The sequence below is a fragment of the Vulpes vulpes genome, chromosome 8, assembly GCF_048418805.1.
Source record: "Vulpes vulpes isolate BD-2025 chromosome 8, VulVul3, whole genome shotgun sequence".
Lineage (NCBI taxonomy): Eukaryota > Metazoa > Chordata > Mammalia > Carnivora > Canidae > Vulpes > Vulpes vulpes.
In genome coordinates this window covers 46,570,499-46,596,036 of record NC_132787.1, presented here as the reverse complement: position 1 = coordinate 46,596,036, position 25,538 = coordinate 46,570,499, and positions in this window count along the sequence as shown.

The window sequence follows — 25,538 nt, the reverse complement described above, 5'->3', positions numbered from 1 at the left end:
GTTGAGCTTATGGACTGTCCCTCCCACATCCTGCCTGCAGGTACACCGCGCTCCTAACAGGCCTAGCCCTGATGGTTGCCTGAAGTGTTGTGAGAGCTAAGTGGAAAGTCCCGGCCAACAAGACTAGTGCATCCGAGCTCAATCCAGCGATTTCCTAGTTTTTCCCGTGCGAACCAGGTGCTACATCCTAAGTGCCATACGAGAGAAGCTAGCTGAACGCCTTGTCCAAAAGCAACTTACTTCGGAGAGTTGAGCTCACCCTCAGTCCCTCGCAGTTGCACACTGCCTGTAGAAAGAGTTTCCAACATCTGCATCAGAGCCGTTTGTCAGAGGCTTGTGAGATGCAAGTGGAATAAGCAGACCTGGATGGTGTCTCCAGCTGCAGTGGAGTGGTATTCTGGGTACCTCCTGGCTTAGAACACTGTTACGTTCTCAGTGCCCGAGGAACGCAGCTAGTTGAAAGCTGGCTTGTAGGCGTACTTCCTTGTGCGAACTGACGTCAGGGCAGGATCCTCCCGCATCCTGACTGCCCGTTGACGTAGGTCCCATCATCCTTATGTTAGGTGCCGAAGAGGTTCTGTGAAAACCTTGTGGAAGTGCCAGGATTCTCCTCAAGTGTATCTGATCTCAATACAGACACTGCAAACGTCCTTGTTCGATGAGAGTGTAGCTCGGTCCTAGCTCCCATCAAAGTGTCTAGCAGACATCTGCCTGCAAAGCATACACACTTCCGAGAGTTGAGCTTATGGACTGTCCCTCCCACATCCTGCCTGCAGGTACACCGCGCTCCTAACAGGCCTAGCCCTGATGGTTGCCTGAAGTGTTGTGAGAGCTAAGTGGAAAGTCCCGGCCAACAAGACTAGTGCATCCGAGCTCAATCCAGCGATTTCCTAGTTTTTCCCGTGCGAACCAGGTGCTACATCCTAAGTGCCATACGAGAGAAGCTAGCTGAACGCCTTGTCCAAAAGCAACTTACTTCGGAGAGTTGAGCTCACCCTCAGTCCCTCACAGTTGCACACTGCCTGCAGAAAGAGTTTCCAACATCTGCACCACAGCCGTTTGTCAGAGGCTTGTGAGACGCAAGTGGAATAAGCAGACCTGGATGGTGTCTCCAGCTGCAGTGGAGTGGTATTCTGGGTACCTCCTGGCTTAGAACACTGTTACGTTCTCAGTGCCCGAGGAACGCAGCTAGTTGAAAGCTGGCTTGTAGGCGTGCTTCCTTGTGCGAACTGACGTCAGGGCAGGATCCTCCCGCATCCTGACTGCCCTTAGACGTAGGTCCCAGCATCCTTATGTTAGGTGCCGAAGCGGTTCTGTGAAAACCTTGTGGAAGTGCCAGGATTCTCCTCAAGTGTATCTGAAAATACAGACATTGCAAACGTCCTTGTTCAATGAGAGTGTAGCTCGGTCCTAGCTCCCATCAAAGTATCTAGCAGACATCTGCCTGCAAAGCATACACACTTCCGAGAGTTGAGCTTATGGACTGTCCCTCCCACATCCTGCCTGCAGGTACACCGCGCTCCTAACAGGCCTAGCCCTGATGGTTGCCTGAAGTGTTGTGAGAGCTAAGTGGAAAGTCCCGGCCAACAAGACTAGTGCATCCGAGCTCAATCCAGCGATTTCCTAGTTTTTCCCGTGCGAACCAGGTGCTACATCCTAAGTGCCATACGAGAGAAGCTAGCTGAACGCCTTGTCCAAAAGCAACTTACTTCGGAGAGTTGAGCTCACCCTCAGTCCCTCACAGTTGCACACTGCCTGCAGAAAGAGTTTCCAACATCTGCACCACAGCCGTTTGTCAGAGGCTTGTGAGACGCAAGTGGAATAAGCAGACCTGGATGGTGTCTCCAGCTGCAGTGGAGTGGTATTCTGGGTACCTCCTGGCTTAGAGTACTGCTACGTTCTCAGTGCCCTAAGAACGCAGCTGGTTGAAAGCTGGCTTGTAGGCATGCTTCCTTCTACGAGCTGAGGTCAGGGCAGGACCCTCCCGCATCCTGACTGCCCGGAGACATAGTACCCAGCATCCTAATGTTATTCGCCCTAGGAGGTTTTGTGCATAGCATGTGGAAGTGACAGGATTCTCCTCAAGTGTATCTGAAAATACAGACATTGCAAACGTCCTTGTTCAATGAGAGTGTAGCTAGGTCCTAGCTCCCATCAAAGTGTCTAGCAGTCATCTGCCTGCAAAGCATACACACTTCCGAGAGTTGAGCTTATGGACTGTCCCTCCCACATCCTGCCTGCAGGTACACCGCGCTCCTAACAGGCCTAGCCCTGATGGTTGCCTGAAGTGTTGTGAGAGCTAAGTGGAAAGTCCCGGCCAACAAGACTAGTGCATCCGAGCTCAATCCAGCGATTTCCTAGTTTTTCCCGTGCGAACCAGGTGCTACATTCTAAGTGCCATACGAGAGAAGCTAGCTGAACGCCTTGTCCAAAAGCAACTGACTTCGGAGAGTTGAGCTCACCCTCAGTCCCTCACAGTTGCACACTGCCTGCAGAAAGAGTTTCCAACATCTGCACCACAGCCGTTTGTCAGAGGCTTGTGAGACGCAAGTGGAATAAGCAGACCTGGATGGTGTCTCCAGCTGCAGTGGAGTGGTATTCTGGGTACCTCCTGGCTTAGAGTACTGCTACGTTCTCAGTGCCCTAAGAACGCAGCTGGTTGAAAGCTGGCTTGTAGGCATGCTTCCTTCTACGAGCTGAGGTCAGGGCAGGACCCTCCCGCATCCTGACTGCCCGTAGACATAGTACCCAGCATCCTAATGTTATTCGCCCTAGGAGGTTTTGTGCATAGCATGTGGAAGTGACAGGATTCTCCTCAAGTGTATCTGAAAATACAGACATTGCAAACGTCCTTGTTCAATGAGAGTGTAGCTCGGTCCTAGCTCCCATCAAAGTGTCTAGCAGACATCTGCCTGCAAAGCATACACACTTCCGAGAGTTGAGCTTATGGACTGTCCCTCCCACATCCTGCCTGCAGGTACACCGCGCTCCTAACAGGCCTAGCCCTGATGGTTGCCTGAAGTGTTGTGAGAGCTAAGTGGAAAGTCCCGGCCAACAAGACTAGTGCATCCGAGCTCAATCCAGCGATTTCCTAGTTTTTCCCGTGCGAACCAGGTGCTACATCCTAAGTGCCATACGAGAGAAGCTAGCTGAACGCCTTGTCCAAAAGCAACTGACTTCGGAGAGTTGAGCTCACCCTCAGTCCCTCACAGTTGCACACTGCCTGCAGAAAGAGTTTCCAACATCTGCACCACAGCCGTTTGTCATAGGCTTGTGAGACGCAAGTGGAATAAGCAGACCTGGAAGGTGTCTCCAGCTGCAGTGGAGTGGTATTCTGGGTACCTCCTGGCATAGAGTACTGCTGCGTTCTCAGTGCCCTAAGAACGCAGCTGGTTGAAAGCTGGCTTGTAGGCATGCTTCCTTCTACGAGCTGAGGTCAGGGCAGGACCCTCCCGCATCCTGACTGCCCGTAGACATAGTACCCAGCATCCTAATATTATTCGCCCTAGGAGGTTTTGTGCATAGCATGTGGAAGTGACAGGATTCTCCTCAAGTGTATCTGAAAATACAGACATTGCAAACGTCCTTGTTCAATGAGAGTGTAGCTCGGTCCTAGCTCCCATCAAAGTGTCTAGCAGACATCTGCCTGCAAAGCATACACACTTCCGAGAGTTGAGCTTATGGACAATCCCTCCCACATCCTGCCTTCAAGTACCTGGCACTCCAAACAGGCCTATTCCCGATGCGTCTCTGAAGTGTTGTGAGAGCTAAGTGGAAAGTCCCTGCCGACAAGACTAGTGCATCCAAGCTGAATCCAGCGATTTCCTAGTTTTTCCCGTGCGAACCAGGTGCTACATCCTAAGTGCCATACGAGAGAAGCTAGCTGAACGCCTTGTCCAAAGCAACTTACTTCGGAGAGTTGAGCTCACCCTCAGTCCCTCACAGTTGCACACTGCCTGCAGAAAGAGTTTCCAACATCTGCAACACAGCCGTTTGTCAGAGGCTTGTGAGACGCAAGTGGAATAAGCAGACCTGGATGGTGTCTCCAGCTGCAGTGGAGTGGTATTCTGGGTACCTCCTGGATTAGAGTACTGCTACGTTCTCAGTGCCCTAAGAACGCAGCTGGTTGAAAGCTGGCTTGTAGGCGTGCTTCCTTGTGCGAACTGACGTCAGGGCAGGATCCTCCCGCATCCTGACTGCCCGTAGACGTAGGTCCCAGCATCCTTATGTTAGGTGCCGAAGAGGTTCTGTGAAAACCTTGTGGAAGTGCCAGGATTCTCCTCAAGTGTATCTGAAAATACAGACATTGCAAACGTCCTTGTTCAATGAGAGTGTAGCTCGGTCCTAGCTCCCATCAAAGTGTCTAGCAGACATCTGCCTGCAAAGCATACACACTTCCGAGAGTTGAGCTTATGGACTGTCCCTCCCACATCCTGCCTGCAGGTACACCGCGCTCCTAACAGGCCTCGCCCTGATGGTTGCCTGAAGTGTTGTGAGAGCTAAGTGGAAAGTCCCGGCCAACAAGACTAGTGCATCCGAGCTCAATCCAGCGATTTCCTAGTTTTTCCCGTGCGAACCAGGTGCTACATCCTAAGTGCCATACGAGAGAAACTAGCTGAACGCCTTGTCCAAAAGCAACTTACTTCGGAGAGTTGAGCTCACCCTCAGTCCCTCACAGTTGCACACTGCCTGCAGAAAGAGTTTCCAACATCTGCACCACAGCCGTTTGTCAGAGGCTTGTGAGACGCAAGTGGAATAAGCAGACCTGGATGGTGTCTCCAGCTGGAGTGGAGTGGTATTCTGGGTACCTCCTGGCTTAGAGTACCGCTACGTTCTCACTGCCCTAAGAACGCAGCTGGTTGAAAGCTGGCTTGTAGGCGTGCTTCCTTGTGCGAACTGACGTCAGGGCAGGATCCTCCCGCATCCTGACTGCCCGTAGACGTAGGTCCCAGCATCCTTATGTTAGGTGCCGAAGAGGTTCTGTGAAAACCTTGTGGAAGTGCCAGGATTCTCCTCAAGTGTATCTGATCTCAATACAGACAATGCAAACGTCCTTGTTCAATGAGAGTGTAGCTCGGTCCTAGCTCCCATCAAAGTGTCTAGCAGACATCTGCCTGCAAAGCATACACACTTCCGAGAGTTGAGCTTATGGACTGTCCCTCCCACATCCTGCCTGCAGGTACACCGCGCTCCTAACAGGCCTCGCCCTGATGGTTGCCTGAAGTGTTGTGAGAGCTAAGTGGAAAGTCCCGGCCAACAAGACTAGTGCATCCGAGCTCAATCCAGCGATTTCCTAGTTTTTCCCGTGCCAACCAGGTGCTACATCCTAAGTGCCATACGAGAGAAGCTAGCTGAACGCCTTGTCCAAAAGCAACTTACTTCGGAGAGTTGAGCTCACCCTCAGTCCCTCACAGTTGCACACTGCCTGCAGAAAGAGTTTCCAACATCTGCACCACAGCCGTTTGTCACAGGCTTGTGAGACGCAAGTGGAATAAGCAGACCTGGATGGTGTCTCCAGCTGCAGTGGAGTGGTATTCTGGGTACCTCCTGGCTTAGAGTACTGCTACGTTCTCAGTGCCCTAAGAACGCAGCTGGTTGAAAGCTGGCTTGTAGGCATGCTTCCTTCTACGACCTGAGGTCAGGGCAGGACCCTCCCGCATCCTGACTGCCCGTAGACATAGTACCCAGCATCCTAATGTTATTCGCCCTAGGAGGTTTTGTGCATAGCATGTGGAAGTGACAGGATTCTCCTCAAGTGTATCTGAAAATACAGACATTGCAAACCTCCTTGTTCAATGAGAGTGCAGCTAGGTCCTAGCTCCCATCAAAGTGTCTAGCAGACATCTGCCTGCAAAGCATACACACTTCCGAGAGTTGAGCTTATGGACTATCCCTCCCACATCCTGCCTTCAAGTACATGGCACTCCAAACAGGCCTATTCCCGATGCGTCTCTGAAGTGTTGTGAGAGCTAAGTGGAAAGTCCCGGCCCACAAGACTAGTGCATCCAAGCTGAATCCAGCGATTTCCTAGTTTTTCCCGTGGAAACCAGGTGCTACATCCTAAGTGCCATACGAGAGAAGCTAGCTGAACGCCTTGTCCAAAGCAACTTACTTCGGAGAGTTGAGCTCACCCTCAGTCCCTCACAGTTGCCCACTGCCTGCAGAAAGAGTTTCCAACATCTGCACCACAGCCGTTTGTCAGAGGCTTGTGAGACGCAAGTGGAATAAGCAGACCTGGATGGTGTCTCCAGCTGCAGTGGGGTGGTATTCTGGGTTCCTCCTGGCTTAGAGTACTTCTACGTTCTCAGTGCCCTAAGAACGCAGCTGGTTGAAATCTAGCTTGTAGGCATGCTTCCTTCTACGAGCTGAGGTCAGGGCAGGACCCTCCCGCATCCTGACTGCCCGTAGACATAGTACCCAGCATCCTAATGTTATTCGCCCTAGGAGGTTTTGTGCATAGCATGTGGAAGTGACAGTATTCTCCTCAAGTGTATCTGAAAATACAGACATTGCAAACGTCCTTGTTCAATGAGAGTGTAGCTCGGTCCTAGCTCCCATCAAAGTGTCTAGCAGACATCTGCCTGCAAAGCATACACACTTCCGAGAGTTGAGCTGATGGACTGTCCCTCCCACATCCTGCCTGCAGGTACACCGCGCTCCTAACAGGCCTAGCCCTGATGGTTGCCTGAAGTGTTGTGAGAGCTAAGTGGAAAGTCCCGGCCAACAAGACTAGTGCATCCGAGCTCAATCCAGCGATTTCCTAGTTTTTCCCTTGCGAACCAGGTGCTACATCCTAAGTGCCATACGAGAGAAGCTAGCTGAACGCCTTGTCCAAAAGCAACTTACTTCGGAGAGTTGAGCTCACCCTCAGTCCCTCGCAGTTGCACACTGCCTGTAGAAAGAGTTTCCAACATCTGCATCAGAGCCGTTTGTCAGAGGCTTGTGAGATGCAAGTGGAATAAGCAGACCTGGATGGTGTCTCCAGCTGCAGTGGAGTGGTATTCTGGGTACCTCCTGGCTTAGAACACTGTTAGGTTCTCAGTGCCCGAGGAACGCAGCTAGTTGAAAGCTGGCTTGTAGGCGTGCTTCCTTGTGCGAACTGACGTCAGGGCGGGATCCTCCCGCATCCTGACTGCCCGTAGACGTAGGTCCCAGCATCCTTATGTTAGGTGCCGAAGAGGTTCTGTGAAAACCTTGTGGAAGTGCCAGGATTCTCCTCAAGTGTATCTGATCTCAATACAGACAATGCAAACGTCCTTGTTCAATGAGAGTGTAGCTCGGTCCTAGCTTCCATCAAAGTGTCTAGCAGACATCTGCCTGCAAAGCATACACACTTCCGAGAGTTGAGCTTATGGACTGTCCCTCCCACATCCTGCCTGCAGGTACACCGCGCTCCTTACAGGCCTAGCCCTGATGGTTGCCTGAAGTGTTGTGAGAGCTAAGTGGAAAGTCCCGGCCAACAAGACTAGTGCATCCGAGCTCAATCCAGCGATTTCCTAGTTTTTCCCGTGCGAACCAGGTGCTACATCCTAAGTGCCATACGAGAGAAGCTAGCTGAACGCCTTGTCCAAAAGCAACTTACTTCGGAGAGTTGAGCTCACCCTCAGTCCCTCGCAGTTGCACACTGCCTGTAGAAAGAGTTTCCAACATCTGCATCAGAGCCGTTTGTCAGAGGCTTGTGAGATGCAAGTGGAAAAAGCAGACCTGGATGGTGTCTTCAGCTGCAGTGGAGTGGTATTCTGGGTACCTCCTGGCTTAGAACACTGTTACGTTCTCAGTGCCCGAGGAACGCAGCTAGTTGAAAGCTGGCTTGTAGGCGTGCTTCCTTGTGCGAACTGACGTCAGGGCAGGATCCTCCCGGATCCTGACTGCCCGTAGTCGTAGGTCTCAGCATCCTTATGTTAGGTGCCGAAGAGGTTCTGTGAAAACCTTGTGGAAGTGCCAGGATTCTCCTCAAGTGTATCTGATCTCAATACAGACAATGCAAACGTCCTTGTTCAATGAGAGTGTAGCTCGGTCCTAGCTCCCATCAAAGTGTCTAGCAGACATCTGCCTGCAAAGCATACACACTTCCGAGAGTTGAGCTTATGGACTGTCCCTCCCACATCCTGCCTGCAGGTACACCGCGCTCCTAACAGGCCTAGCCCTGATGGTTGCCTGAAGTGTTGTGAGAGCTAAGTGGAAAGTCCCGGCCAACAAGACTAGTGCATTCGAGCTCAATCCAGCGATTTCCTAGTTTTTCCCGTGCGAACCAGGTGCTACATCCTAAGTGCCATACGAGAGAAGCTAGCTGAACGCCTTGTCCAAAAGCAACTTACTTCGGAGAGTTGAGCTCACCCTCAGTCCCTCGCAGTTGCACACTGCCTGTAGAAAGAGTTTCCAACATCTGCATCAGAGCCGTTTGTCAGAGGCTTGTGAGATGCAAGTGGAATAAGCAGACCTGGATGGTGTCTCCAGCTGCAGTGGAGTGGTATTCTGGGTACCTCCTGTCTTAGAACACTGTTACGTTCTCAGTGCCCGAGGAACGCAGCTAGTTGAAAGCTGGCTTGTAGGCGTGCTTCCTTGTGCGAACTGACGTCAGGGCAGGATCCTCCCGCATCCTGACTGCCCGTAGACGTAGGTCCCAGCATCCTTATGTTAGGTGCCGAAGAGGTTCAGTGAAAACCTTGTGGAAGTGCCAGGATTCTCCTCAAGTGTATCTGAAAATGCAGACATTGCAAACGTCCTTGTTCAATGAGAGTGTAGCTCGGTCCTAGCTCCCATCAAAGTGTCTAGCAGACATCTGCTTGCAAAGCATACACACTTCCGAGAGTTGAGCTATGGACTGTCCCTCCCACATCCTGCCTGCAGGTACACCGCGTTCCTAACAGGCCTAGCCCTGATGGTTGCCTGAAGTGTTGTGAGAGCTAAGTGGAAAGTCCCGGCCAACAAGACTAGTGCATCCGAGCTCAATCCAGCGATTTCCTAGTTTTTCCCGTGCCAACCAGGTGCTACATCCTAAGTGCCATACGAGAGAAGCTAGCTGAACGCCTTGTCCAAAAGCAACATACTTCGGAGAGTTGAGCTCACCCTCAGTCCCTCACAGTTGCACACTGCCTGCAGAAAGAGTTTCCAACATCTGCACCACAGCCGTTTGTCAGAGGCTTGTGAGACGCAAGTGGAATAAGCAGACCTGGATGGTGTCTCCAGCTGCAGTGGAGTGGTATTCTGGGTACCTCCTGGCTTAGAGTACTGCTACGTTCTCAGTGCCCTAAGAACGCAGCTGGTTGAAAGCTGGCTTGTAGGCATGCTTCCTTCTACGAGCTGAGGTCAGGGCAGGACCCTCCCGCATCCTGACTGCCCGTAGACATAGTACCCAGCATCCTAATGTTATTCGCCCTAGGAGGTTTTGTGCATAGCAGGTGGAAGTGACAGGATTCTCCTCAAGTGTATCTGAAAATACAGACATTGCAAACCTCCTTGTTCAATGAGAGTGCAGCTAGGTCCTAGCTCCCATCAAAGTGTCTAGCAGACATCTGCCTGCAAAGCATACACACTTCCGAGAGTTGAGCTTATGGACTATCCCTCCCACATCCTGCCTTCAAGTACATGGCACTCCAAACAGGCCTATTCCCGATGCGTCTCTGAAGTGTTGTGAGAGCTAAGTGGAAAGTCCCGGCCCACAAGACTAGTGCATCCAAGCTGAATCCAGCGATTTCCTAGTTTTTCCCGTGCGAACCAGGTGCTACATCCTAAGTGCCATACGAGAGAAGCTAGCTGAACGCCTTGTCCAAAGCAACTTACTTCGGAGAGTTGAGCTCACCCTCAGTCCCTCACAGTTGCCCACTGCCTGCAGAAAGAGTTTCCAACATCTGCACCACAGCCGTTTGTCACAGGCTTGTGAGACGCAAGTGGAATAAGCAGACCTGGATGGTGTCTCCAGCTGCAGTGGAGTGGTATTCTGGGTACCTCCTGGCTTAGAGTACTGCTACGTTCTCAGTGCCCTAAGAACGCAGCTGGTTGAAAGCTAGCTTGTAGGCATGCTTCCTTCTACGAGCTGAGGTCAGGGCAGGACCCTCCCGCATCCTGACTGCCCGTAGACATAGTACCCAGCATCCTAATGTTATTCGCCCTAGGAGGTTTTGTGCATAGCATGTGGAAGTGACAGGATTCTCCTCAAGTGTATCTGAAAATACAGACATTGCAAACGTCCTTGTTCAATGAGAGTGTAGCTCGGTCCTAGCTCCCATCAAAGTGTCTAGCAGACATCTGCCTGCAAAGCATACACACTTCCGAGAGTTGAGCTGATGGACTGTCCCTCCCATATCCTGCCTGCAGGTACACCGCGCTCCTAACAGGCCTAGCCCTGATGGTTGCCTGAAGTGTTGTGAGAGCTAAGTGGAAAGTCCCGGCCAACAAGACTAGTGCATCCGAGCTCAATCCAGCGATTTCCTAGTTTTTCCCTTGCGAACCAGGTGCTACATCCTAAGTGCCATACGAGAGAAGCTAGCTGAACGCCTTGTCCAAAAGCAACTTACTTCGGAGAGTTGAGCTCACCCTCAGTCCCTCGCAGTTGCACAATGCCTGTAGAAAGAGTTTCCAACATCTGCATCAGAGCCGTTTGTCAGAGGCTTGTGAGATGCAAGTGGAATAAGCAGACCTGGATGGTGTCTCCAGCTGCAGTGGAGTGGTATTCTGGGTACCTCCTGGCTTAGAACACTGTTACGTTCTCAGTGCCCGAGGAACGCAGCTAGTTGAAAGCTGGCTTGTAGGCGTGCTTCCTTGTGCGATCTGACGTCAGGGCGGGATCCTCCCGCATCCTGACTGCCCGTAGACGTAGGTCCCAGCATCCTTATGTTAGGTGTCGAAGAGGTTCTGTGAAAACCTTGTGGAAGTGCCAGGATTCTCCTCAAGTGTATCTGATCTCAATACAGACAATGCAAACGTCCTTGTTCAATGAGAGTGTAGCTCGGTCCTAGCTCCCATCAAAGTGTCTAGCAGACATCTGCCTGCAAAGCATACACACTTCCGAGAGTTGAGCTGATGGACTGTCCCTCCCATATCCTGCCTGCAGGTACACCGCGCTCCTAACAGGCCTAGCCCTGATGGTTGCCTGAAGTGTTGTGAGAGCTAAGTGGAAAGTCCCGGCCAACAAGACTAGTGCATCCGAGCTCAATCCAGCGATTTCCTAGTTTTTCCCTTGCGAACCAGGTGCTACATCCTAAGTGCCATACGAGAGAAGCTAGCTGAACGCCTTGTCCAAAAGCAACTTACTTCGGAGAGTTGAGCTCACCCTCAGTCCCTCGCAGTTGCACACTGCCTGTAGAAAGAGTTTCCAACATCTGCACCACAGCCGTTTGTCAGAGGCTTGTGAGATGCAAGTGGAATAAGCAGACCTGGATGGTGTCTCCAGCTGCAGTGGAGTGGTATTCTGGGTACCTCCTGGCTTAGAACACTGTTACGTTCTCAGTGCCCGAGGAACGCAGCTAGTTGAAAGCTGGCTTGTAGGCGTGCTTCCTTGTGCGAACTGACGTCAGGGCGGGATCCTCCCGCATCCTGACTGCCCGTAGACGTAGGTCCCAACATCCTTATGTTAGGTGCCGAAGAGGTTCTGTGAAAGCCTTGTGGAAGTGCCAGGATTCTCCTCAAGTGTATCTGATCTCAATACAGACAATGCAAACGTCCTTGTTCAATGAGAGTGTAGCTCGGTCCTAGCTCCCATCAAAGTGTCTAGCAGACATCTGCCTGCAAAGCATACACACTTCCGAGAGTTGAGCTTATGGACTGTCCCTCCCACATCCTGCCTGCAGGTACACCGCGCTCCTAACAGGCCTAGCCCTGATGGTTGCCTGAAGTGTTGTGAGAGCTAAGTGGAAAGTCCCGGCCAACAAGACTAGTGCATCCGAGCTCAATCCAGCGATTTCCTAGTTTTTCCCGTGCGAACCAGGTGCTACATCCTAAGTGCCATACGAGAGAAGCTAGCTGAACGCCTTGTCCAAAAGCAACTTACTTCGGAGAGTTGAGCTCACCCTCAGTCCCTCGCAGTTGCACACTGCCTGTAGAAAGAGTTTCCAACATCTGCATCCGCCGTTTGTCAGAGGCTTGTGAGATGCAAGTGGAATAAGCAGACCTGGATGGTGTCTTCAGCTGCAGTGGAGTGGTATTCTGGGTACCTCCTGGCTTAGAACACTGTTACGTTCTCAGTGCCCGAGGAACGCAGCTAGTTGAAAGCTGGCTTGTAGGCGTGCTTCCTTGTGCGAACTGACGTCAGGGCAGGATCCTCCCGGATCCTGAGTGCCCGTAGTCGTAGGTCTCAGCATCCTTATGTTAGGTGCCGAAGAGGTTCTGTGAAAACCTTGTGGAAGTGCCAGGATTCTCCTCAAGTGTATCTGATCTCAATACAGACAATGCAAACGTCCTTGTTCAATGAGAGTGTAGCTCGGTCCTAGCTCCCATCAAAGTGTCTAGCAGACATCTGCCTGCAAAGCATACACACTTCCGAGAGTTGAGCTTATGGACTGTCCCTCCCACATCCTGCCTGCAGGTACACCGCGCTCCTAACAGGCCTAGCCCTGATGGTTGCCTGAAGTGTTGTGAGAGCTAAGTGGAAAGTCCCGGCCAACAAGACTAGTGCATCCGAGCTCAATCCAGCGATTTCCTAGTTTTTCCCGTGCGAACCAGGTGCTACATCCTAAGTGCCATACGAGAGAAGCTAGCTGAACGCCTTGTCCAAAAGCAACTTACTTCGGAGAGTTGAGCTCACCCTCAGTCCCTCGCAGTTGCACACTGCCTGTAGAAAGAGTTTCCAACATCTGCATCAGAGCCGTTTGTCAGAGGCTTGTGAGATGCAAGTGGAATAAGCATACCTGGATAGTGTCTCCAGCTGCAGTGGAGTGGTATTCTGGGTACCTCCTGGCTTAGAACACTGTTACGTTCTCAGTGCCCGAGGAACGCAGCTAGTTGAAAGCTGGCTTGTAGGCGTGCTTCCTTGTGCGAACTGACGTCAGGGCAGGATCCTCCCGCATCCTGACTGCCCGTAGACGTAGGTCCCAGCATCCTTATGTTAGGTGCCGAAGAGGTTCTGTGAAAACCTTGTGGAAGTGCCAGGATTCTCCTCAAGTGTATCTGAAAATGCAGAGATTGCAAACGTCCTTGTTCAATGAGAGTGTAGCTCGGTCCTAGCTCCAATCAAAGTGTCTAGCAGACATCTGCCTGCAAAGCATACACACTTCCGAGAGTTGAGCTTATGGACTGTCCCTCCCACATCCTGCCTGCAGGTACACCGCGCTCCTAACAGGCCTAGCCCTGATGGTTGCCTGAAGTGTTGTGAGAGCTAAGTGGAAAGTCCCGGCCAACAAGACTAGTGCATCCGAGCTCAATCCAGCGATTTCCTAGTTTTTCCCGTGCGAACCAGGTGCTACATCCTAAGTGCCATACGAGAGAAGCTAGCTGAACGCCTTGTCCAAAAGCAAATTACTTCGGAGAGTTGAGCTCACCCTCAGTCCCTCACAGTTGCACACTGCCTGCAGAAAGAGTTTCCAACATCTGCACCACAGCCGTTTGTCATAGGCTTGTGAGACGCAAGTGGAATAAGCAGACTTGGAAGGTGTCTCCAGCTGCAGTGGAGTGGTATTCTGGGTACCTCCTGGCTTAGAGTACTGCTACGTTCTCAGTGCCCTAAGAACGCAGCTGGTTGAAAGCTGGCTTGTAGGCGTGCTTCCTTCTACGAGCTGAGGTCAGGGCAGGACCCTCCCGCATCCTGACTGCCCGTAGACATAGTATCCAGCATCCTAATGTTATTCGCCCTAGGAGGTTTTGTGCATAGCATGTGGAAGTGACAGGATTCTCCTCAAGTGTATCTGAAAATACAGACATTGCAAACGTCCTTGTTCAATGAGAGTGTAGCTAGGTCCTAGCTCCCATCAAAGTGTCTAGCAGACATCTGCCTGCAAAGCATACACACTTCCGAGAGTTGAGCTTATGGACTGTCCCTCCCACATCCTGCCTGCAGGTACACCGCGCTCCTAACAGGCCTAGCCCTGATGGTTGCCTGAAGTGTTGTGAGAGCTAAGTGGAAAGTCCCGGCCAACAAGACTAGTGCATCCGAGCTCAATCCAGCGATTTCCTAGTTTTTCCCGTGCGAACCAGGTGCTACATCCTAAGTGCCATACGAGAGAAACTAGCTGAACGCCTTGTCCAAAAGCAACTTACTTCGGAGAGTTGAGCTCACCCTCAGTCCCTCACAGTTGCACACTGCTTGCAGAAAGAGTTTCCAACATCTGCACCACAGCCGTTTGTCAGAGGCTTGTGAGACGCAAGTGGAATAAGCAGACCTGGATGGTGTCTCCAGCTGCAGTGGAGTGGTATTCTGGGTACCTCCTGGCTTAGAGTACTGCTACGTTCTCAGTGCCCTAAGAACGCAGCTGGTTGAAAGCTGGCTTGTAGGCATGCTTCCTTCTACGAGCTGAGGTCAGGGCAGGACCCTCCCGCATCCTGACTGCCCGTAGACATAGTACCCAGCATCCTAATGTTATTCGCCCTAGGAGGTTTTGTGCATAGCATGTGGAAGTGACAGGATTCTCCTCAAGTGTATCTGAAAATACAGACATTGCAAACCTCCTTGTTCAATGAGAGTGCAGCTAGGTCCTAGCTCCCATCAAAGTGTCTAGCAGACATCTGCCTGCAAAGCATACACACTTCCGAGAGTTGAGCTTATGGACTATCCCTCCCACATCCTGCCTTCAAGTACATGGCACTCCAAACAGGCCTATTCCCGATGCGTCTCTGAAGTGTTGTGAGAGCTAAGTGGAAAGTCCCGGCCCACAAGACTAGTGCATCCAAGCTGAATCCAGCGATTTCCTAGTTTTTCCCGTGCGAACCAGGTGCTACATCCTAAGTGCCATACGAGAGAAGCTAGCTGAACGCCTTGTCCAAAGCAACTTACTTCGGAGAGTTGAGCTCACCCTCAGTCCCTCACAGTTGCCCACTGCCTGCAGAAAGAGTTTCCAACATCTGCACCACAGCCGTTTGTCAGAGGCTTGTGAGACGCAAGTGGAATAAGCAGACCTGGATGGTGTCTCCAGCTGCAGTGGAGTGGTATTCTGGGTACCTCCTGGCTTAGAGTACTGCTACGTTCTCAGTGCCCTAAGAACGCAGCTGGTTGAAAGCTAGCTTGTAGGCATGCTTGCTTCTACGAGCTGAGGTCAGGGCAGGACCCTCCCGCATCCTGACTGCCCGTAGACATAGTACCCAGCATCCTAATGTTATTCGCCCTAGGAGGTTTTGTGCATAGCATGTGGAAGTGACAGGATTCTCCTCAAGTGTATCTGAAAATACAGACATTGCAAACGTCCTTGTTCAATGAGAGTGTAGCTCGGTCCTAGCTCCCATCAAAGTGTCTAGCAGACATCTGCCTGCAAAGCATACACACTTCCGAGAGTTGAGCTGATGGACTGTCCCTCCCATATCCTGCCTGCAGGTACACCGCGCTCCTAACAGGCCTAGCCCTGATGGTTGCCTGAAGTGTTGTGAGAGCTAAGTGGAAAGTCCCGGCCAACAAGACTAGTGCATCCGAGCTCAATCCAGCGATTTCCTAGTTTTTCCCTTGCGAACCAGGTGCTACATCCTAAGTGCCATACGAGAGAAGCTAGCTGAACGCCTTGTCCAAAAGCAACTTACTTCGGAGAGTTGAGCTCACCCTCAGTCCCTCGCAGTTGCACAATGCCTGTAGAAAGAGTTTCCAACATCTGCATCAGAGCCGTTTGTCAGAGGCTTGTGAGATGCAAGTGGAATAAGCAGACCTGGATGGTGTCTCCAGCTGCAGTGGAGTGGTATTCTGGGTACCTCCTGGCTTAGAACACTGTTACGTTCTCAGTGCCCGAGGAACGCAGCTAGTTGAAAGCTGGCTTGTAGGCGTGCTTCCTTGTGCGATCTGACGTCAGGGCGGGATCCTCCCGCATCCTGACTGCCCGTAGACGTAGGTCCCAGCATCCTTATGTTAGGTGTCGAAGAGGTTCTGTGAAAACCTTGTGGAAGTGCCAGGATTCTCCTCAAGTGTATCTGATCTCAATACAGACAATGCAAACGTCCTTGTTCAATGAGAGTGTAGCTCGGTCCTAGCTCCCATCAAAGTGTCTAGCAGACATCTGCCTGCAAAGCATACACACTTCCGAGAGTTGAGCTGATGGACTGTCCCTCCCATATCCTGCCTGCAGGTACACCGCGCTCCTAACAGGCCTAGCCCTGATGGCTGCCTGAAGTGTTGTGAGAGCTAAGTGGAAAGTCCCGGCCAACAAGACTAGTGCATCCGAGCTCAATCCAGCGATTTCCTAGTTTTTCCCTTGCGAACCAGGTGCTACATCCTAAGTGCCATACGAGAGAAGCTAGCTGAACGCCTTGTCCAAAAGCAACTTACTTCGGAGAGTTGAGCTCACCCTCAGTCCCTCGCAGTTGCACACTGCCTGTAGAAAGAGTTTCCAACATCTGCACCAGAGCCGTTTGTCAGAGGCTTGTGAGATGCAAGTGGAATAAGCAGACCTGGATGGTGTCTCCAGCTGCAGTGGAGTGGTATTCTGGGTACCTCCTGGCTTAGAACACTGTTACGTTCTCAGTGCCCGAGGAACGCAGCTAGTTGAAAGCTGGCTTGTAGGCGTGCTTCCTTGTGCGAACTGACGTCAGGGCGGGATCCTCCCGCATCCTGACTGCCCGTAGACGTAGGTCCCAACATCCTTATGTTAGGTGCCGAAGAGGTTCTGTGAAAGCCTTGTGGAAGTGCCAGGATTCTCCTCAAGTGTATCTGATCTCAATACAGACAATGCAAACGTCCTTGTTCAATGAGAGTGTAGCTCGGTCCTAGCTCCCATCAAAGTGTCTAGCAGACATCTGCCTGCAAAGCATACACACTTCCGAGAGTTGAGCTTATGGACTGTCCCTCCCACATCCTGCCTGCAGGTACACCGCGCTCCTAACAGGCCTAGCCCTGATGGTTGCCTGAAGTGTTGTGAGAGCTAAGTGGAAAGTCCCGGCCAACAAGACTAGTGCATCCGAGCTCAATCCAGCGATTTCCTAGTTTTTCCCGTGCGAACCAGGTGCTACATCCTAAGTGCCATACGAGAGAAGCTAGCTGAACGCCTTGTCCAAAAGCAACTTACTTCGGAGAGTTGAGCTCACCCTCAGTCCCTCGCAGTTGCACACTGCCTGTAGAAAGAGTTTCCAACATCTGCATCCGAGCCGTTTGTCAGAGGCTTGTGAGATGCAAGTGGAATAAGCAGACCTGGATGGTGTCTTCAGCTGCAGTGGAGTGGTATTCTGGGTACCTCCTGGCTTAGAACACTGTTACGTTCTCAGTGCCCGAGGAACGCAGCTAGTTGAAAGCTGGCTTGTAGGCGTGCTTCCTTGTGCGAACTGACGTCAGGGCAGGATCCTCCCGGATCCTGACTGCCCGTAGTCGTAGGTCTCAGCATCCTTATGTTAGGTGCCGAAGAGGTTCTGTGAAAACCTTGTGGAAGTGCCAGGATTCTCCTCAAGTGTATCTGATCTCAATACAGACAATGCAAACGTCCTTGTTCAATGAGAGTGTAGCTCGGTCCTAGCTCCCATCAAAGTGTCTAGCAGACATCTGCCTGCAAAGCATACACACTTCCGAGAGTTGAGCTTATGGACTGTCCCTCCCACATCCTGCCTGCAGGTACACCGCGCTCCTAACAGGCCTAGCCCTGATGGTTGCCTGAAGTGTTGTGAGAGCTAAGTGGAAAGTCCCGGCCAACAAGACTAGTGCATCCGAGCTCAATCCAGCGATTTCCTAGTTTTTCCCGTGCGAACCAGGTGCTACATCCTAAGTGCCATACGAGAGAAGCTAGCTGAACGCCTTGTCCAAAAGCAACTTACTTCGGAGAGTTGAGCTCACCCTCAGTCCCTCGCAGTTGCACACTGCCTGTAGAAAGAGTTTCCAACATCTGCATCAGAGCCGTTTGTCAGAGGCTTGTGAGACGCAAGTGGAATAAGCAGACCTGGATGGTGTCTCCAGCTGCAGTGGAGTGGTATTCTGGGTACCTCCTGGCTTAGAACACTGTTACGTTCTCAGTGCCCGAGGAACGCAGCTAGTTGAAAGCTGGCTTGTAGGCGTGCTTCCTTGTGCGAACTGACGTCAGGGCAGGATCCTCCCGCATCCTGACTGCCCGTAGACGTAGGTCCCAGCATCCTTATGTTAGGTGCCGAAGAGGTTCTGTGAAAACCTTGTGGAAGTGCCAGGATTCTCCTCAAGTGTATCTGAAAATGCGGAGATTGCAAACGTCCTTGTTCAATGAGAGTGTAGCTCGGTCCTAGCTCCAATCAAAGTGTCTAGCAGACATCTGCCTGCAAAGCATACACACTTCCGAGAGTTGAGCTTATGGACTGTCCCTCCCACATCCTGCCTGCAGGTACACCGCGCTCCTAACAGGCCTAGCCCTGATGGTTGACTGAAGTGTTGTGAGAGCTAAGTGGAAAGTCCCGGCCAACAAGACTAGTGCATCCGAGCTCAATCCAGCGATTTCCTAGTTTTTCCCGTGCGAACCAGGTGCTACATCCTAAGTGCCATACGAGAGAAGCTAGCTGAACGCCTTGTCCAAAAGCAAATTACTTCGGAGAGTTGAGCTCACCCTCAGTCCCTCACAGTTGCACACTGGCTGCAGAAAGAGTTTCCAACATCTGCACCACAGCCGTTTGTCATAGGCTTGTGAGACGCAAGTGGAATAAGCAGACTTGGAAGGTGTCTCCAGCTGCAGTGGAGTGGTATTCTGGGTACCTCCTGGCTTAGAGTACTGCTACGTTCTCAGTGCCCTAAGAACGCAGCTGGTTGAAAGCTGGCTTGTAGGCGTGCTTCCTTCTACGAGCTGAGGTCAGGGCAGGACCCTCCCGCATCCTGACTGCCCGTAGACATAGTATCCAGCATCCTAATGTTATTCGCCCTAGGAGGTTTTGTGCATAGCATGTGGAAGTGACAGGATTCTCCTCAAGTGTATCTGAAAATACAGACATTGCAAACGTCCTTGTTCAATGAGAGTGTAGCTCGGTCCTAGCTCCCATCAAAGTGTCTAGCAGACATCTGCCTGCAAAGCATACACACTTCCGAGAGTTGAGCTTATGGACTGTCCCTCCCACATCCTGCCTGCAGGTACACCGCGCTCCTAACAGGCCTAGCCCTGATGGTTGCCTGAAGTGTTGTGAGAGCTAAGTGGAAAGTCCCGGCCAACAAGACTAGTGCATCCGAGCTCAATCCAGCGATTTCCTAGTTTTTCCCGTGCGAACCAGGTGCTACATCCTAAGTGCCATACGAGAGAAACTAGCTGAACGCCTTGTCCAAAAGCAACTTACTTCGGAGAGTTGAGCTCACCCTCAGTCCCTCACAGTTGCACACTGCTTGCAGAAAGAGTTTCCAACATCTGCACCACAGCCGTTTGTCAGAGGCTTGTGAGACGCAAGTGGAATAAGCAGACCTGGATGGTGTCTCCAGCTGCAGTGGAGTGGTATTCTGGGTACCTCCTGGCTTAGAGTACTGCTACGTTCTCAGTGCCCTAAGAACGCAGCTGGTTGAAAGCTGGCTTGTAGGCATGCTTCCTTCTACGAGCTGAGGTCAGGGCAGGACCCTCCCGCATCCTGACTGCCCGTAGACATAGTACCCAGCATCCTAATGTTATTCGCCCTAGGAGGTTTTGTGCATAGCATGTGGAAGTGACAGGATTCTCCTCAAGTGTATCTGAAAATACAGACATTGCAAACCTCCTTGTTCAATGAGAGTGCAGCTAGGTCCTAGCTCCCATCAAAGTGTCTAGCAGACATCTGCCTGCAAAGCATACACACTTCCGAGAGTTGAGCTTATGGACTATCCCTCCCACATCCTGCCTTCAAGTACATGGCACTCCAAACAGGCCTATTCCCGATGCGTCTCTGAAGTGTTGTGAGAGCTAAGTGGAAAGTCCCGGCCCACAAGACTAGTGCATCCAAGCTGAATCCAGCGATTTCCTAGTTTTTCCCGTGCGAACCAGGTGCTACATCCTAAGTGCCATACGAGAGAAGCTAGCTGAACGCCTTGTCCAAAGCAACTTACTTCGGAGAGTTGAGCTCACCCTCAGTCCCTCACAGTTGCCCACTGCCTGCAGAAAGAGTTTCCAACATCTGCACCACAGCCGTTTGTCAGAGGCTTGTGAGACGCAAGTGGAATAAGCAGACCTGGATGGTGTCTCCAGCTGCAGTGGAGTGGTATTCTGGGTACCTCCTGGCTTAGAGTACTGCTACGTTCTCAGTGCCCTAAGAACGCAGCTGGTTGAAAGCTAGCTTGTAGGCATGCTTCCTTCTACGAGCTGAGGTCAGGGCAGGACCCTCCCGCATCCTGACTGCCCGTAGACATAGTACCCAGCATCCTAATGTTATTCGCCCTAGGAGGTTTTGTGCATAGCATGTGGAAGTGACAGGATTCTCCTCAAGTGTATCTGAAAATACAGACATTGCAAACGTCCTTGTTCAATGAGAGTGTAGCTCGGTCCTAGCTCCCATCAAAGTGTCTAGCAGACATCTGCCTGCAAAGCATACACACTTCCGAGAGTTGAGCTGATGGACTGTCCCTCCCATATCCTGCCTGCAGGTACACCGCGCTCCTAACAGGCCTAGCCCTGATGGTTGCCTGAAGTGTTGTGAGAGCTAAGTGGAAAGTCCCGGCCAACAAGACTAGTGCATCCGAGCTCAATCCAGCGATTTCCTAGTTTTTCCCTTGCGAACCAGGTGCTACATCCTAAGTGCCATACGAGAGAAGCTAGCTGAACGCCTTGTCCAAAAGCAACTTACTTCGGAGAGTTGAGCTCACCCTCAGTCCCTCGCAGTTGCACACTGCCTGTAGAAAGAGTTTCCAACATCTGCATCAGAGCCGTTTGTCAGAGGCTTGTGAGATGCAAGTGGAATAAGCAGACCTGGATGGTGTCTCCAGCTGCAGTGGAGTGGTATTCTGGGTACCTCCTGGCTTAGAACACTGTTACGTTCTCAGTGCCCGAGGAACGCAGCTAGTTGAAAGATGGCTTGTAGGCGTGCTTCCTTGTGCGAACTGACGTCAGGGCGGGATCCTCCCGCATCCTGACTGCCCGTAGACGTAGGTCCCAGCATCCTTATTTTAGGTGTCGAAGAGGTTCTGTGAAAACCTTGTGGAAGTGCCAGGATTCTCCTCAAGTGTATCTGATCTCAATACAGACAATGCAAACGTCCTTGTTCAATGAGAGTGTAGCTCGGTCCTAGCTCCCATCAAAGTGTCTAGCAGACATCTGCCTGCAAAGCATACACACTTCCGAGAGTTGAGCTTATGGACTGTCCCTCCCACATCCTGCCTGCAGGTACACCGCGCTCCTAACAGGCCTAGCCCTGATGGTTGCCTGAAGTGTTGTGAGAGCTAAGTGGAAAGTCCCGGCCAACAAGACTAGTGCATCCGAGCTCAATCCAGCGATTTCCTAGTTTTTCCCGTGCGAACCAGGTGCTACATCCTAAGTGCCATACGAGAGAAGCTAGCTGAACGCCTTGTCCAAAAGGAACTTACTTTGGAGAGTTGAGCTCACCCTCAGTCCCTCGCAGTTGCACACTGCCTGTAGAAAGAGTTTCCAACATCTGCATCCGAGCCGTTTGTCAGAGGCTTGTGAGATGCAAGTGGAATAAGCAGACCTGGATGGTGTCTTCAGCTGCAGTGGAGTGGTATTCTGGGTACCTCCTGGCTTAGAACACTGTTACGTTCTCAGTGCCCGAGGAACGCAGCTAGTTGAAAGCTGGCTTGTAGGCGTGCTTCCTTGTGCGAACTGACGTCAGGGCAGGATCCTCCCGGATCCTGACTGCCCGTAGTCGTAGGTCTCAGCATCCTTATGTTAGGTGCCGAAGAGGTTCTGTGAAAACCTTGTGGAAGTGCCAGGATTCTCCTCAAGTGTATCTGATCTCAATACAGACAATGCAAACGTCCTTGTTCAATGAGAGTGTAGCTCGGTCCTAGCTCCCATCAAAGTGTCTAGCAGACATCTGCCTGCAAAGCATACACACTTCCGAGAGTTGAGCTTATGGACTGTCCCTCCCACATCCTGCCTGCAGGTACACCGCGCTCCTAACAGGCCTAGCCCTGATGGTTGCCTGAAGTGTTGTGAGAGCTAAGTGGAAAGTCCCGGCCAACAAGACTAGTGCATCCGAGCTCAATCCAGCGATTTCCTAGTTTTTCCCGTGCGAACCAGGTGCTACATCCTAAGTGCCATACGAGAGAAGCTAGCTGAACGCCTTGTCCAAAAGCAACTTACTTCGGAGAGTTGAGCTCACCCTCAGTCCCTCGCAGTTGCACACTGCCTGTAGAAAGAGTTTCCAACATCTGCATCAGAGCCGTTTGTCAGAGGCTTGTGAGACGCAAGTGGAATAAGCAGACCTGGATGGTGTCTCCAGCTGCAGTGGAGTGGTATTCTGGGTACCTCCTGGCTTAGAACACTGTTACGTTCTCAGTGCCCGAGGAACGCAGCTAGTTGAAAGCTGGCTTGTAGGCGTGCTTCCTTGTGCGAACTGACGTCAGGGCGGGATCCTCCCGCATCCTGACTGCCCGTAGACGTAGGTCCCAGCATCCTTATGTTAGGTGCCGAAGAGGTTCTGTGAAAGCCTTGTGGAAGTGCCAGGATTCTCCTCAAGTGTATCTGATCTCAATACAGACAATGCAAACGTCCTTGTTCAATGAGAGTGTAGCTCGGTCCTAGCTCCCATCAAAGTGTCTAGCAGACATCTGCCTGCAAAGCATACACACTTCCGAGAGTTGAGCTTATGGACTGTCCCTCCCACATCCTGCCTGCAGGTACACCGCGCTCCTAACAGGCCTAGCCCTGATGGTTGCCTGAAGTGTTGTGAGAGCTAAGTGGAAAGTCCCGGCCAACAAGACTAGTGCATCCGAGCTCAATCCAGCGATTTCCTAGTTTTTCCCGTGCGAACCAGGTGCTACATCCTAAGTGCCATACGAGAGAAGCTAGCTGAACGCCTTGTCCAAAAGCAACTTACTTCGGAGAGTTGAGCTCACCCTCAGTCCCTCGCAGTTGCACACTGCCTGTAGAAAGAGTTTCCAACATCTGCATCAGAGCCGTTTGTCAGAGGCTTGTGAGATGCAAGTGGAATAAGCAGACCTGAATGGTGTCTTCAGCTGCAGTGGAGTGGTATTCTGGGTACCTCCTGGCTTAGAACACTGTTACGTTCTCAGTGCCCGAGGAACGCAGCTAGTTGAAAGCTGGCTTGTAGGCGTGCTTCCTTGTGCGAACTGACGTCAGGGCAGGATCCTCCCGCATCCTGACTGCCCGTAGACGTAGGTCCCAGCATCCTTATGTTAGGTGCCGAAGAGGTTCAGTGAAAACCTTGTGGAAGTGCCAGGATTCTCCTCAAGTGTATCTGAAAATGCAGAGATTGCAAACGTCCTTGTTCAATGAGAGTGTAGCTCGGTCCTAGCTCCCATCAAAGTGTCTAGCAGACATCTGCCTGCAAAGCATACACACTTCCGAGAGTTGAGCTTATGGACTGTCCCTCCCACATCCTGCCTGCAGGTACACCGCGCTCCTAACAGGCCTAGCCCTGATGGTTGCCTGAAGTGTTGTGAGAGCTAAGTGGAAAGTCCCGGCCAACAAGACTAGTGCATCCGAGCTCAATCCAACGATTTCCTAGTTTTTCCCGTGCGAACCAGGTGCTACATCCTAAGTGCCATACGAGAGAAGCTAGCTGAACGCCTTGTCCAAAAGCAACTTACTTCGGAGAGTTGAGCTCACCCTCAGTCCCTCACAGTTGCACACTGCCTGCAGAAAGAGTTTCCAACATCTGCACCACAGCCGTTTGTCATAGGCTTGTGAGACGCAAGTGGAATAAGCAGACTTGGAAGGTGTCTCCAGCTGCAGTGGAGTGGTATTCTGGGTACCTCCTGGCTTAGAGTACTGCTACGTTCTCAGTGCCCTAAGAACGCAGCTGGTTGAAAGCTGGCTTGTAGGCGTGCTTCCTTCTACGAGCTGAGGTCAGGGCAGGACCCTCCCGCATCCTGACTGCCCGTAGACATAGTATCCAGCATCCTAATGTTATTCGCCCTAGGAGGTTTTGTGCATAGCATGTGGAAGTGACAGGATTCTCCTCAAGTGTATCTGAAAATACAGACATTGCAAACGTCCTTGTTCAATGAGAGTGTAGCTCGGTCCTAGCTCCCATCAAAGTGTCTAGCAGACATCTGCCTGCAAAGCATACACACTTCCGAGAGTTGAGCTTATGGACTGTCCCTCCCACATCCTGCCTGCAGGTACACCGCGCTCCTAACAGGCCTAGCCCTGATGGTTGCCTGAAGTGTTGTGAGAGCTAAGTGGAAAGTCCCGGCCAACAAGACTAGTGCATCCGAGCTCAATCCAACGATTTCCTAGTTTTTCCCGTGCGAACCAGGTGCTACATCCTAAGTGCCATACGAGAGAAACTAGCTGAACGCCTTGTCCAAAAGCAACTTACTTCGGAGAGTTGAGCTCACCCTCAGTCCCTCACAGTTGCACACTGCCTGCAGAAAGAGTTTCCAACATCTGCACCACAGCCGTTTGTCAGAGGCTTGTGAGACGCAAGTGGAATAAGCAGACCTGGATGGTGTCTCCAGCTGCAGTGGAGTGGTATTCTGGGTACCTCCTGGCTTAGAGTACCGCTACGTTCTCACTGCCCTAAGAACGCAGCTGGTTGAAAGCTGGCTTGTAGGCATGCTTCCTTCTACGAGCTGAGGTCAGGGCAGGAACCTCCCGCATCCTGACTACCCGTAGACATAGTACCCAGCATCCTAATGTTATTCGCCCTAGGAGGTTTTGTGCATAGCATGTGGAAGTGACAGGATTCTCAAGTGTATCTGAAAATACAGACATTGCAAACGTCCTTGTTCAATGAGAGTGTAGCTAGGTCCTAGCTCCCATCAAAGTGTCTAGCAGACATCTGCCTGCAAAGCATACACACTTCCGAGAGTTGAGCTTATGGACTATCCCTCCCACATCCTGCCTTCAAGTACATGGCACTCCAAACAGGCCTATTCCCGATGCGTCTCTGAAGTGTTGTGAGAGCTAAGTGGAAAGTACCGGCCCACAAGACTAGTGCATCCAAGCTGAATCCAGCGATTTCCTAGTTTTTCCCGTGCGAACCAGGTGCTACATCCTAAGTGCCATACGAGAGAACCTAGCTGAACGCCTTGTCCAAAAGCAACTTACTTCGGAGACTTGAGCTCACCCTCAGTCCCTCACAGTTGCACACTGCCTGCAGAAAGAGTTTCCAACATCTGCACCACAGCCGTTTGTCAGAGGCTTGTGAGACGCAAGTGGAATAAGCAGACCTGGATGGTGTCTCCAGCTGCAGTGGAGTGGTATTCTGGGTACCTCCTGGCTTAGAACACTGTTACGTTCTCAGTGCCCGAGGAACGCAGCTAGTTGAAAGCTGGCTTGTAGGCGTGCTTCCTTGTGCGAACTGACGTCAGGGCAGGATCCTCCCGCATCCTGACTGCCCGTAGACGTAGGTCCCAGCATCCTTATGTTAGGTGCCGAAGA